Below are 14,098 nucleotides of genomic sequence, written 5' to 3'. Positions count from 1 at the left end.
TCAGAATGGCTATCGTCAAAAAGATTGCAAATAACAAGTGTGGGAAAGGATGTGTACACTGTTGGTGGGAATGTAAAACTGGTGCAGCCTCTGTGAAAAACAGTATGGAGGTTCCCCCCAAAATTAAAAATAGAACTGTAATGTGACCCAGGAATTCCACACCTGGGTATCTATCTAAAGGAAACAGACGCATTAATTTGAGAAGATATATGCACCCCATGTAAATAATTCATAGCAGCCTTATTTACCATTGCCAAGATACGAAAATGCCCACCGATGGAGAAATAGATTAAAGAAGATGTGGTATACATACACAACAGCATATTAGTGCCACTTTAAAAAAAGAACAAAAGTCTGACATTTGCAGCAATGTGGATGGGCTTAGAGCATACGATGGTTAGTAAAATAAGTCAAAGACAAATCCTGTATGATATCGCTTATATGTGGAATCTAAAAAATAATATAAATGTGTATGCAAAACAGAAACATACTCTCAGATATAGAAACTTTTGGTAACTAGTGGTTACCGAATGGGAGAGGGTAGGTGGGAGGGGCAAATTAGGGGCATGGGGTTAAGAGGCACAAACTACTATGGACAAAATCGATAAACAACATGAATATATTGTATAGCCCAGGGAATTATAGCCAATATCTTATAATAACTTTTAATGGAGTATAATCTGTAAAACTACCGAATCGCTATGTTGTACATGTGAAGCTACTATCATGTTGTAAATAAACTAAGAAAACCCCTTAGCATCAAAACTTGCAGAATGGGTGTCTGTGGGATGGACGAAACCCTCGGAGATAGGAGTGGAGTGCTGTTTTAACTCCCAGGAATGAAATGGTTGGGGGGAGGGGGAGGGAAGAAAGTAAATAAAAATGTGCGTAGCAACATCCCTGAAGAGGGAACCGGAGTAAGCTAGGTATACATAATTGCAAAACTCAAGCCAAAGCCTAGCACTAAACGGCTTTTAGTTCCTACAGTACCTTTTAAGAAATGCTGTATCCTAATGTTCATAGTGGCGCAGGGGGTAATCAATTACACATTGTATATTAATATGTAAATATGCAAATGTAAGTATGTTAATATGTAACTGAGTCAAAACGGAAGTCAGAAGAGTCAAACTGAATATAAAGACGTTTTAGGACTATATTTACATATTTATTTCACAAATTTATTTCCTTTTAATGTTCGAACAATGGTAACACACATCGAAAATCTAAGCACTCTTTGAATACCTGTTCAGTACAAGTTCAGTGTAAGAAAACGTTGCGTTATAGTTAAATGACATTTTTTTCCCTTCTTAGTGGTATATATGATAATGATGCATCTGAGAGCTGGTGATGTCAAGTAGCAATTTGGGGGCAGCCCTGTCAAAATCATTGCAACTTTGTAACAGTCACAATGACAAATGTGAAAATGATCCTAATGAAAATGCTAGCACAGTTGAAAAGACATGCTAACCTCCTAATGAATAAATAAGTACCTCAATGAATTTAGTACTTCAGCCTACAAAGGTGACGGTGTCTTGGTGAAGGGGATGTAAAGAAGGGCTGTAAGTGGGTTCTGAGTTATGGAGATAAGGGCCAGATACATAGATGTTGGGGAAACTTCATGTTTATTTGCATGGAAGAGCTGTGGCCAAGAGGAAGAATGTGGAGCAAACTGATGTGTAAATATGGGTCATACACATTCACCCTTTAGTTCACTACATCCAGTCACATTAGTTTACTTAAATTCAGATGTTGGCAGTTGGTGGTGCAAAGCATTAACGTTCTGAAAAAATTACATACGAATCCCTTCCACTTTCGCCTAATAATGGCATTGCTTTCCCATAAGCCAGTCACGTGACAGCTAATTTGTATTTCAGAAAAAAACACTTTGGAGCCAAACACATCAAACTTTTCACATTTCCCTAGTAACCTTGCCAAGTCTGTACTCTTCACATTTTACAGATAAGAAAAGGACCTGATGATCGGAAACTTGCTTTGGGCCGCGTGGCTGGTAAGTGGTGATGGTGGCAGAAATCAAATCCACGTCTAACTCCAGAGCTCACGCTTTTCGTGCTTCTGTCACAAAGCCCAGTCCAAGGAGATTTCCCTTCCTCCTCCTCTCATCGTCCCCATCCCAGAATAATTATACCTTTTGCTGGATGACCTCTTAGCATTATCTCCTTCTAGCTCAGGTTTTAGAATGTGGCAAGGGAACAGGAGCAAAGAGAGTTGCTTTTTCCTTTAAGTATTTTCTGAAGTTGTTTGGTAACCTTGTCTCTCACATTTCTGTCTTTAATGAGTAACTGGATTTCCTGACATTGTAACGTCCGTTTGTCTCTGGACAAAAAGTACTGTAAGATCTAATATATTCAGTGTTATGTTTGCAGCTTGTACTATGAAGAGCTTTCAAAACTTGACTGCCCTTTTAAAAAGATAAACTGTCACCAGATGGCAGCAAAGTGCCTTCAGCATAAGATCGGAACTATGTAGTATGTCTGATTGTTTATTGCTGTAAATACTCCATTTTAAAGGAAGAAATTTATGGAATTCTCATTGTGGCTCAGTGGTTTAAAAATCGGACTAGGATCCATGAGGGTGTGGGTTCAATCCCTGGTCTTGCTCAGTGGGTGAAAGATACAGTGTTGCCGCAAACTGCAGCTGTAGAAAGTTGCAGATACAGCTTGTAGCGGGCATTTCTGCGGCTGTGGTGTAGGCTGGCAGCTTCAGCTCCAATTTGACCCCTAGCCTGGGAACATCCATATGCCACAGGTGTGGCCCTTAAAAAAAAAAAAGTAAAATAAATTCACAAAAAAAGTGTTCTGTGTTAACCAAATCTAAACAGCATTATTGCACACTGTGCAACAAACATTGCTAAATACAGTGTTTATATTTTATTTTGTAATTATGATATAGTCTCTGATATTTATTTATTTATTTATTTATTTAAATGGCCACTCCTGTGGCACATGGATGTTCCTGGGCCAGGGAGTGAATCTGAGCCACAGCTGCAACTTATGTCACAGTTGAGGCAACACCAGATGCTTTAACCTATTGTGCTGAGCCAGGGATCAAACCTGCACCTCTGCAGCAACCCTGCTGCACCATAGTGGGACCTCCTCTGTTTTTTTGATGTGGATCTCAGGCTCAGATTTTATTTGTCCTTTTTGTATTGGGTCATTTCACTAAACATTTAGTTTCAGTGCTTGTCCTAGTTCCTAGGCTAGGGGTTGAATTAGAGCTACAGCTGCTGGCCTACACCACAGCACATAAATGTATGGCTTATTTCTTTTCTTTTCTTTTTTTAGGGCTAGTTTTTTTTTGATGTTGTTAATTCTATTTTTAGTTTTAGTTTTAGTTTTTTTAAATGCCACACCTGTGGCATATGGGAGTTCCTAGACTGGGGGTTGACTCAGAGCTGTAGTTGCCTACTCCACAGCCACAGCAGTGCCAGCTCTGAGTGTGTCTGTGACCTCCACTGCAGCTCACAGCCACGCCGGATCCTTAACCCACTGAGCAAGGCTGGGGATCAAACCTGTGTCCTAATGAATACTAGTTGGGCTCATTACTGCTGAGCCACAATGAGAACTCCATTTTTGTTAGTTCTTAGAGTTTTCTCAGTTGATCATGATGCCTCAGATTTTCTGGCTATTTAGATTACATACAAATAATCTGCAAATAAGAGACAGTTTTACCTCTTTTTTCCAATTTTTATTTTTTTATTTAATTTTTAAATTACGCAATGAATTTATTACATTTATAGTTGTACAATGATCACCACAATCAAATTTTATAGGGTTTCCATCCCACACCCCCAGCGCATCCCCCCACCTCCCAAACTGTCTCATTTGGAAACCATAAGTAAGTCAGTATCTCTTCTGCAAAGAAGTTCACTGTGTCCTTTTTTCAGATTCCACATGCAAGTGACAGCATTTGATGTTGGTGTCTCATTGTCTGACTGACTTCACTTAGCATGATAATTTCTAGGTCCAGCCATGTTGCTAAAAATGCTGGTATTTCGTTCCTTTTAATGGCTGAGTAATAGTCCACTGTGTGTATGGACCACATCTCCTTGATCCTCTCCTCTGTCGATGGACATTTAGGTTGTTTCCATGTCTCGGCTATTGCACATAGTGCTGCAGTGAACATCGGAGTACATGTGTCTTTGCGAGTCGTTGTTTTCTCTGGGTAGATGCCCAGAAGTGGGATTGCTGGATCAAATGGTAGTTCTATTTTTAGTTTTCTGAGGAATCTCCATACTGTTTTCCACAGTGGTTGCACCAATTTATAATCCCACCAACAGTGTACTAGGGTTCCTTTGTCTCCACACCCTCTCCAGCATTTCTTGTTTGTAGACATTTGGATGATGGCCATTCTGGCTAGTGTAAAGTGGTACCTCGTAGTGGTTTTGATTTGCATTTCTCTAATAATGAGTGATGTTGAACATCTCTTCATGTGTTTTTTGTCCATCCATATGTCTTCTTTGGAGAACTGTCTGTTGAGATCTTCTGCCCATTTTTTGAATGGGGTTGTTTGTTTTTTTGGTATTGAGGTGTTTATAAATTTTGGAGGTTAATCCTTTGTCAGCTGATTCATCTGCAATGATTTCCTCCCGTTCTGCTGTGTTGTCTTTTTGTTTTGTTTAGAGTTTTCTTTGCTGTGCAGAAACTTTTAAGTTTAATTAAGTCCCATTAGTTTATTTTTGTTTTTACTGTCATTACTCTAAGAGGTGCATCTGAGATGATGTTGCTGTGGTTTATGTCAGAGAGTGTTTGGCCTATGTTTTCCTCAAAGAGTTTTATAGTATCTGGTCTTATATCTAGGTCTTCGATCCATATTGAGTTTACTTTTGTGTATGGTGTTAGAGAGTGTTCTATTTTCATTCTTTTCCATGTGGCTGATTTCTGCTCTGATCTTTATGATTTCTTTCCTTCTACTAACTTTAGGTCTTGTCTGTTCTTCCTCTCTAGCTGCTTTAGATGTAAGTTAGCTTGTTTATTTGAGCTTTTTCTTGTTTCCTGAGGTGGGCTTGTATTGCTATAAACTTTCCTCTTAGAACGGCTTTTTCTGCATCCCATAGGATTTGGAGTGTCGTATCTTTGTTGTCATTTGCTTCTAGGTATTTTTTAAATTTCCTCTTTGATTTCTTCAGTGACCCATTTGTTGTTTAGTAGCACGTTGTTTAGTCTTCATGTGTTTGTTTTTTGCAGTTTTTTTCTTGTTGTTGATTTCCAGTCATATAGTGATGTGGTTGGAAATGATGCTTGATGATTTCAATTTTCTTAAAGTTACTGAGGTTGGATTTGTAGCCCAGGATGTGATCAGTCTTAGAGAATGTTCCATGTGCACTTGAGAAGAATGTGTATTCTGTTGCTTTTGGATGGAATGTCCTATAAATATCTATTAAGCCCATCTGATTTAATGGATCATTCAGGGCCTGTGTTTCCTTACTGATTTTCTGTCTGGTTGATCTGTCCATTGCTGTAAGTGGGGTGTTAAAGTCCCCCACTATTATTGTGTTATTGTCAATTTGTCCTTTTTAGGTTGTTAGTAGTTGCCTTATATATTGTGGTGAACCTATGTTGGGTGTGTAGACATTTGAAATTGTCATATCTTCTTCTTGGATTGATCCTTTGATCATTATGTAGTGACCTTCCTTGTCCCTTAAAATATTCTTCATTTTAAATCTCTTTTGTCTGATACGAGTATTGCTACTCGAGCTTTCTTTTGATTCCCGTTTGCATGGAGTATTTTCTTCCATCCTCTCACCTTCAATTTGTATGTGTCCCTAGAAGTGAAGTGGGTCTCTTGAAGACAGCACATATATGGGTCTGGTTTTTACATCCATTCAGCAAGTCTTTATCTTTCAGTTGGGGCATTTAGTCCATTAACATTTAAGGTGATTATTGATATGTGTGTTCTTATGGCCATTTTATTAATTGCTTTGGCTTTGTTTTTGTTGCTCTTTTTTCTTTTCTTCTCTTGTTCTCTTCTCTTGTGGTTTGATGACTAGCTTTAGTGTTGTATTTGAGTTAATTTTTCCTATTTGTTTGTGTGCCAATTGTAGATTTTTGGTTTGCAGTTATTCTGAAGTTTTGATATAAGAATCTCTATGTATATGAGATTGTTTTAGGTTGTTGTTCTCTTAATTGCAAGTTCATCTCCAGTGTCCTGCATTTGTACCCACCTCTTCTTACGATTTCTGATTTTGGTGGCATAATTGTGCGTGGATAATTTCATATCTGTACTGTATATGTACCTTTACTGGTGAGCCTTGTCATTTGTGGGATTTTTGTTTCCTGTTGTGGCCTTTTCTTTGCTGCCTAGAGACATTCCTTTAGTATTTGTTGTAAAGCCAGTTTAGTGTTGCTGAATTCTCTTAGCTTTTGCTTACCTGTGAAGGTTTTGATTTCTCCTTCAAATCTGAATGAGAGCCTTGCTGGGTAAAGTAATCTTGGTTGGAGATTTATTCCTTTCATCACATGAAGTATATCATGCCACTCCCTTCTGGCCTGCAGAGTTTCTGCTGAAAAATCTGCCAATAACCTTATTGGGGTTCCCTTGTATGTTATTTGTTTTTTTTTTCCCTAGCTGCTTTCAGTATTTTCTCTGTCTTTAATTTTGGTCAGTTTGATTAATACGTGTCTCAGAGTATTCCTCCTTGGGTTTACTTTATATGGTACTTGTTGTGCTTCCTGGATTTGAGTGAGTGATTCCTTTCCCATGTTAGAGAAGTTTTTGGCTATTATCTCTTGGAATATGTTTTCTGTCCCCTTCTCTCTCTCTTCTTCTTCTGGCACCCCTGTAATACGGATGTTGGTGCGTTTCACGTCGTCCCAGAGTTCTCTGAGACTCTCTTCATTTGCTTTCAATGTTTTTTCTCTTTTCTGTTCCACATCTGTGATTTCCACTAATCTGTCCTCCACCTCGCTTATTCGTTCTTCTACCTCCTGTATTCTGCTGTTGGCTGCTTCTAATGGGTTTTTATTTCAGTTATTGTATTTTGCATCTCTTCTTGTTTAAGTTTTATATCTTGTATGTCTTTGCTCAGTGTTTCCTGTAAATTATCCATCCTTTCCTCCAGTGTATTTCCAATGTCTTGCATCATCTTCAGCATCAAGTCTAAAGTCTTTTTCCTGGAGGCTGAGAATCTCCTGATCACTTAGCTGATTTTTCTGGGGCTTTTTCTTTCTCCCTCATCTGAGTTATAGTTCTCTGTCTTTTCATTTTTATAGGTTTTTGGTGTGGTGACCTTCTTACAGATAATAGAGTTGTAGCCTCTCTTAGTTCTGGTGTCTGCCCCCCTTGTGGCTGAAGTTGGTCTGGGGCCTTGCTGTAGGCTCCTTGATGGGAGGGGCTGATGCCTGCCTACTGGTAAGTGGAGCTGATTCCTATCCCTCTGGTGTGTGGGGCTTAGTCTCTGGGTGAGATTAGGTTTGGCTGTGTGCCTGGGTGGGGGAGTCTTTAGGTAGCCTGTTTATTGATGGGTGGGGCTATGATCCCACCTGGATTGTTGTTTGGCCTGGGGCTTCTCAGTGCTGATGGGTGGGACCAGATTTTCCCCAAATGGCCACCTCCAGAGAAAGGCAGCTGATGAATATTCCTAAGAGCTTTGCTTCTAATGTCCTTCCCCCACAACAACCCCCATTCACCCCTGTTTTCCCAGGAGGTCCTCCAAGAATTGCAGTCAGGTCTGACCCAGATTCCTATGGAGACTTTGCTTTGCCCTGGGACCCAGTGTACGTGAAAGTCTGTGTGTGCCTTTTAAGAACGGGGTCTCCATTTTCCCCAGTTCCATGGAGCTCCTGTGCACAAGCCCCACTGGCCTTCAGTGCCAGATCCTCCAGGGGCTCTTTCTCCCAGTGCCAGATTCCCACTCGTGGGAGTTTTTTGTGGAGCTCAGAACTCTTACTCCTATAGGTGAGTCTCTGTGCAATGGTTACTTTCCAGCCTGTGGGGCTTCCCACCTGGGAGGTATGGGGTTGCTTATATCACATAATCACCCCTCCTACCTCTTTATGTGGCCTCCTCTTTGTCTTCTGGAGTAGGATATCTTTTATTTTTTTTTTTGTCTTTTTCCCATTTCTTGGGCCCCTCCTGCAGCATATGGAGGTTCCCAGGCTAGGGGTCTAATCAGAGCTGTACCTTCTGGCCTACGCCAGAGCCCCAGCAAAGCGGGATCTGAGCTGCGTCTGCAACCTACACCACAGCTCACGGCAATGCCAGATCCTTAACCCACTGAGCAAGGCCAGGGATCAAACCCGAAACCTCATGGTTCCTAGTCAGATTTGTTAATCACTGAGCCACACAGGAACTCCGAATATCTTTTTCAAAGTTTCCAGTCCATTTGATTGCAGATTGCTCAGTATTTGGTTGTAAATTTTGTTGTTTTTAGGAGAGAAGTTGAGCTCCGGTCCTTCTATTCCACCATCTTAATCCCATCTCCTCCCTGGTTAGCCACAGTTTTGAACTCTGCAACTGTTTTTTGTCATTAAATCTTCAGATTCTATCCTTTAAATGGGACAGGTAGAGTAGAGGAATATATCCAAAGCCCTCTATTAGTTCCTGGGATGATTACTCTTCATAGAAACCACCTCACAGATAAACAATCAGTTTTACCTCTTTTTACTAGTGTTTATACCTCTTCTTTCTTGTTCCTGACTTATTGCATTGGCTAAAACATTCAGAAAAATAGTGAATAAAAGCAGTTATAAAATGAGTTCCCTTGTTGCTCAGTGGGTTAAGGATCCAGCATTGTCACTATTGTGCCCAGGTCCCTGCTATGGCGTGGGTTTGATCCCTGGCCAGGGCACTTCTGCATGCCATGGGTATGACCAAAAAAACCCTAAAACCAGTTATAATAGATGCAGGCATACTTTGTTTTATTGTGCTTCACAGGTAAAATTGATTTTTTTTTTTTTTTTTTACAAATTGAAGGTTTGTGGCAATCCTGTTTGAGCAAGTCTACTGTTGCCATTTTCCCAACAGCATTATTTTTAATTAAGGTATGTACATTGCCATTGTTATTTATAATACTATTCCACACTTAATAAACTACCTTATGGTGTAAACACAATTTTCATATGTATTAGGAAACCAAAAAATTTGTGTTTTCATGTTCAATGGACTCACTTTATTGTGATAATCACTTTGTCGTGATATTTGCTTTTTTATTGTTGTGGTATGAAACCAAATCCTCAGTACATCCAAGGTATTCCTGTATCCTTCAAGAATGGTATTTTCTCTAGTTTTGGGGGTACATATCAGGCTTACTTATATTTCTAGATGGCTTAGTGTTTTAAAATAAATGGATGTTGAGTTTTGTGAAATGTTTTGCAGCAGTTAAGGTGATCGTGGTTTTCTTTCGACCTAAAGTTGAGCCATCCTTGCATTCCAGTGGTGGTAGTAGTGGTGATGACGATAATATTAGTAACTGACATTTATTAAGCATTTAGTATATAACAGTCAGTATTCTTGGTGTTTTTTTTTTTTAGTGTTCTTAGTTTTTTATGTTCAGTTCAACACTGCAGTCCTATGAGATAGCTCCTACTATACCATGTAGTTTTACAGAAAAGAAAAATGAGATACTGAAAAGTTTAAAAATTTGCCTTATCACTTAGCCATTTCTTGGGCATGACCTTATTTTTCTAGAACTCTACTTGTTTTAATATTTTTTATCTCATTTTATTTAGGAATTTTACATCTATATTCACAAGTGATATTTATCTATAGTTCTCTGTTGTTGCACACTTTCATCCAGTTTTAATGTCAGGGTTCTCTTTTTCCTTAAGCACTAATTAGGAAGTTTTCTTTTTCTGTGCTCTGCTTTTTCTCATTTTTATTTCCTAATTTAGGTGATATTTTCAATAATAATAACCATTTACTGAGTACTGACTTGGTTTAGTTACTGTATAAAATCCTTCACATAGATTAGTTTATTTATTGCTCATAGTTAAGAAATATATATTGTTACTCTTTACTTTAAAAATGTATAATTTGTCCAAAGTAAAGCAGCTAATTTAGACAAATAAGGGTTTAAATCTAGACTACCTGACTTCAGAGCTTGTGCATACTCTTTAACTTTTCTACCTTATTTCTTGCCTCCACCCCCCATACAATACAATTTCCACAAAATAGTCCACACCTTTTTCTGATTTCTCCATTGCATGGCTATTACTGTTCAGACCTTCTCTTTGCACTGTCTATTCACTACAGTTCCCTCAGTTTTAATGCTGTGAAACTTTGGTGGATGTTCAAACCCTGTTTTGTCAATATCCTTTGACCCAGGAATTTTATTTCATGGATTAAACCTAAAAAAGCCAAATTACACAAATAGGAAACATTTTCTATATACAGAGTAATATATTGTGCCATTGTTTTTAAAGGAAAGAATTAGAAACAACCTATGTGTCCATTGGTAAGTCATTATTTTATACGATATGTAATCTTTCCAAAGACAGTACCTATCATCCATTGAGGTATTATTACACATTAGGTATTCTGAAAGTTCTTTGTAGGTATTGTTTCATTTAATCATCTTGTTTATGGTGGATGTGATAATCTCCCTTTCACAGTTAAAGGAAATAAGGCTGAGAGAGATTAAATAATTTGCCCAAGGTCCCATTACTAGTAGATGGTAGAGTTCAGACTTGAATTCATGACAGTCTGATTCCAAAGAAGATGCTCATAATGACTTTATTTTAATCCAAAGAATAGAATTCCACACGTAAGTAAAAATAACGATGTAGATACATTTTAGGCATGGAAAGACGGGCATTATGTGTTGGGAATAAAAGCAGATTATCAAATAGCATATATAGAACAAATCTACATTGGTTCTCTCTGCACCTTTTACAATAAGCATATGTTAGTTTTATCATCAGAAAAACTGCACTATTTTTACTTTTGAAAAGAAATGTCTAAATTCTAAGGTTTCATATATGTAGAGCCCTTCAGTGAGAAATCCTTAAAAATATCCAAACTGTTAGGGCCCTTTAATCCTAATTCTGATCTTCCTTAGGTAATGAACAATAAGATAATTGCACTTTCTCTTCTTTCAGATTTTGAGGTCAGAAGTGAGAAGGAAGACAATACAGCAGAGAATGTTTTTGAGGAAGTGTTACTTGATGATGCATTTTTAGTTTCTGTACAGTATTATCAGAGAAGAGTCTTTGAAATTTCTTTTTTCTTTTTAGGGCTACACTTGTGGCATATGGAAGTTTCCAGGCTAAGGGCTGAATTGGAGCTGCAGGTGCCAGCCTACACCACAGCCACAGCAATGCCAGGTGCGAGCTGTATCTGCAACCTATGCAATGCTGGATCCTTAACCCAATGAGCAAGGCCAGGGATTGAACCCGCATCCTCATGGATGCTAATCGGGTTCTTAACCTGCTGAGCCACAACGGGAACTACAGGCTTTGCAACTGAAGGTGAAATAACATCTCTGGGACATCAACAGGGAAAGTCTACTGCTGAAGAGGACAGTTTAAGGTCATTTGCAAGTTACAAGGGGCCCTGTCTAGAGCTGGGTATGTGTTCTGAGTGTGGAAGGAGTTGTACTTGGAGCTCACACACCTTATTAAGCGTCAGCTGATCCACACAGGAGAGAAACACTATCATTGCCCAGACTGTGGGAAATGTTTCAGTAACAGCTCAGATTTTATTAGACACCAATGGACCCACACTGGGGAGAGGCACTATAAATGGTACTCCTTCAGCCTGAGCTCAGCCCTCATCATCATCAGAGGATGCATACGGGTGAAAAGCCATACCAGTGTGGAAAAATGAGTCGAGGGCTTCAGCTGGAGCCCCAACCTCACCACCCACCAGAGGACACACGTGCAGGGGAAGCCTTACAAGTCCTGAGAGTGTGGGGAGACACCTTCAGCCAGGGTCCTAACCTGATCACCCAGCAGGGCCTTCGCACTGGAGAAGACATGTGAGTGTCAGGAGTGTGGGGAAGCTTCAACTACAGCTCCAACTTGCTCCAGCACCCGAGGAACACACAGGTGAGAGGCCCCATGCGTGCCCAGAGTGTGGTCAGAGCTTTAGTCACGGCACCTAACTTGTACTGTGTCAGAAGACCCACGCAGGTAAGAAACCATATCATTGCTTCCAGTGTGGGAAAAGTGTCAGCTGCATTCATTTCTCTTTATGCATCAAAGAGTCCCCGCAGGACAAAGATCTTACAGATGCTCAGTTCTCAGCATTCATCAGAGAAACCGTACTGGGGAGAGCTCTTAACAAATGTCCCACTGGTGAGAAGAGTTTCAGCAACAAATCCCATCAGAAAGCTCATTCTTGGTAAAAACTGTGAATGCAGCCAGTAGGGAAAAAGTCCTTGTAACCCCTACCATCTTTATGGACCAGTTAGAGGGCAGGAATCATGAGTGATCCACAGACAGTGTGGCTCTCTCTGATGTGTCTTACTTATGTAAAAAGTCTGCCCTGAGTTATAAGTCAATTATTTCTAAAGCTGATATCTTAAAAATATTTTTAATTAAAGTACAGTTGATTTACAGTGTTCCTTCAATTTCTTCTGTACAGCAAAGTGATCCAGTCATGCATATACATACATTCCTTTTTTTTTTTTTTAAATATCTTCCATCATGTTCTAACACAAGAGACTGGACGTAGTTCCTTGTGCTGTGCAGTAGTTTGCATCTACCAACCCCAAACTCCCCTTCACCCCACTCCTCCCCCTCCCCCTGGCAAACACAAGTCTGCTCTCCATGTCTTTAATCTGAAGTTATCGCCTTATTGATTGATTAGATCCAGAAAAGTCAGGAGACTTGAATTTTACTCTCGGTTTGGTTTAACCTGCCGTCTTAAACGTCTCACGTTCTCTGTCTCCCTATCTCACTTTGGTTAGCCTGCTTGACTATTTAGACAAAGATTTTTATGTACACCATGCTGTCCATGAGTCTTCACCTCATTTTTCTTAACGTCTTTGTTAAAAACAGGTAACTGGCAGTGGACAGATCTTCAAGGCTATAGGCTGATGGGAAACACGGAAACCAGGACATCAGCCTTGAGAAAAAGGTCATTTCCCAGTTTGAGTCATGGCACCTCCCTCAGCGCAGCACAAATATCACCAAGAGTTTAGACATTGCTGGGTCGCTTTGTCTAGCTTTCTATCTGGGCTGGAGGCAGGTGACTTTCTCATTCCTGTTTTCTGCATTGAAACGGGTTTTGTGGTTTATTCTGATGCTGTTGAATCTTGAGTGACCGTCCTGTGTGTGGAGTGGTACTAGATAGTACTGCATCGTTATTTTGTGGAATTTAGTTAGCTTAGACTAGGTGAGTGGGCAGGAGACAGAGCTGTCTGGAGAAAAGGTTTTATACCTTCTGGGGAAGGATACTGTCCCTTTACAGCTATTCCACCCTTCTTTTGCAAGAAGAAAATTTGTCCCTTCAGTCTGCAGGGTCTCCACAAACCAAAAGTTGAGAGATATGACACAGAGGTGAATATTTAGAATGAAAACTGTCCAGAGAGTCCTTGAGAGTTCAGACTTCCCATTTCTTAATATAGTATACTCAAATAGTTGGTTCTTGGAGCCTTGGAAGTACTTACGCCATATGTAATTCTGAAATGAACCCTGCTTTGCTGTGTCTGTTCAACTACCATGTTCTCTTAGATAACAGCCACATAAACATGCTCAGTCCAGTGCATAGGTAAGCAAGTATGTGAAAGGGTGTTTTAAATACTGAATCTGTTTCAAGGCCGTGTGCCTACAAATTCTCAGTGTTATAAAAATCAGAACGAATACTCTTGCAAGTAATGAATAACTTACAAGTAATGAGTAAATTAATGTAGAGTGTCATTTGAACGCTTAAGATTCTCTGGGTTTAGCAACTTGAGCTGTGACTTTGCCTGTGCAGAGTTGAGGTTGATCCAAGGTTGTTTATGGTTTGGAAAGCAGGTGTTCGATAGGATTGGTGACTGTGTTGTCAGCATCTATTCCTCTCTGAACTTGAATTCAAAATAAAGCTTGAAAAAAACGTTGTTTTTTTCTCATTCTGATTCCTGATGTGGAAGCCAGAGCTTCACATTTATTTAAGCTTTCAATTTGCTCCAAAGGTATAAGGTTTGACTCCACATTAG

General features: G+C 39.6%; 1 long non-coding RNA gene across 1 annotated transcript in view; it reads left to right on the top strand.

The window, feature by feature from the left end:
• LOC146403038 (uncharacterized) overlaps positions 1-13,995 on the top strand; it is a 122,930-nt gene extending 108,935 nt beyond the window's left edge. Inside the window, exons 5-7 of the long non-coding RNA XR_014808556.1 lie at positions 1,960-2,008; positions 8,932-12,002; positions 12,957-13,995. This is a non-coding gene — a long non-coding RNA (uncharacterized LOC146403038). The remainder of the gene's footprint in view (positions 1-1,959; positions 2,009-8,931; positions 12,003-12,956) is intronic.
• Positions 13,996-14,098: the final 103 nt, after the last annotated feature.

This window comes from Sus scrofa, chromosome 6, assembly GCF_054392235.1.
Source record: "Sus scrofa isolate SSC_HxYL_T2T_F1_AM1 chromosome 6, Sscrofa_HxYL_maternal_Yorkshire_Landrace_v2.0, whole genome shotgun sequence".
In the NCBI taxonomy this organism is placed as follows: Eukaryota; Metazoa; Chordata; class Mammalia; order Artiodactyla; family Suidae; genus Sus; species Sus scrofa.
This window is presented reverse-complemented; position numbering and strand designations above follow the sequence as displayed.